The sequence below is a fragment of the Seriola lalandi genome, unplaced genomic scaffold (assembly GCF_002814215.2).
Source record: "Seriola lalandi dorsalis isolate HSWRI2012SDOR001 ecotype SW California unplaced genomic scaffold, Sedor1 jcf7180002054549, whole genome shotgun sequence".
NCBI classification, from domain to species: domain Eukaryota; kingdom Metazoa; phylum Chordata; class Actinopteri; order Carangiformes; family Carangidae; genus Seriola; species Seriola lalandi.
In genome coordinates, this window is record NW_019525102.1 from 72,229 (window position 1) to 72,851 (window position 623).

The window sequence follows — 623 nt, forward strand, 5'->3', positions numbered from 1 at the left end:
ACAACATTGTCTGCATCAAAAAACCGTCATAGAAATATTACATATTAATATCATTTTCCACTTTCACTGATTTTTTTTTTTTTAATTCAACATCAGTATTGATCATAAGTACCAAATATTCAATCATTTTCAGGATTTTTAACCCTTTAAATGCCAGTTTGCATAAAGTCACTGTTTTTATGGGAATTTTTTTTTTTATAATAAATAAAAGTTTATATTTTTTTATAATATCAGTCTGGGATAGGTCAAAGATTAGCAACAACATTCATTTTGATACATTATTATTTATTATGCAGTAACAGATTCGTTTTTTTATTTATTAGTATTTTGTGTACTCTGCGTATTATAGACATATTACAGGAGGGTGAAATTCCAAAATTCCCCAAAAAATACACACACTTGGAAAAATGAAATGGACAAAAATGTCCCTAAGAATGCATACGGGTCAATAACGTACACTGAAATATTGTCTGACATTAATCCCTATATTAACTCCAGTCCATCAGTTTAAAAGTGAATGCTGTTTCCAGTCTAAATGTCATGGCTACCTTTTATTTGTACATAGTGGTAAATGGATTGTGCCTTTTTAATTTTATTACCCTAATCACCTCTATAGATGTCTG

The 623-nt window shown here is 28.6% G+C and overlaps 1 protein-coding gene across 1 annotated transcript in view; it reads left to right on the forward strand.

Annotated features, from left to right (window-relative positions):
* Positions 1 to 623, forward strand: part of LOC111661704 (E3 ubiquitin/ISG15 ligase TRIM25-like) — a 13,266-nt gene that overhangs the window by 9,579 nt on the left and 3,064 nt on the right. The gene's annotated exons all lie outside the window — the stretch shown is intronic.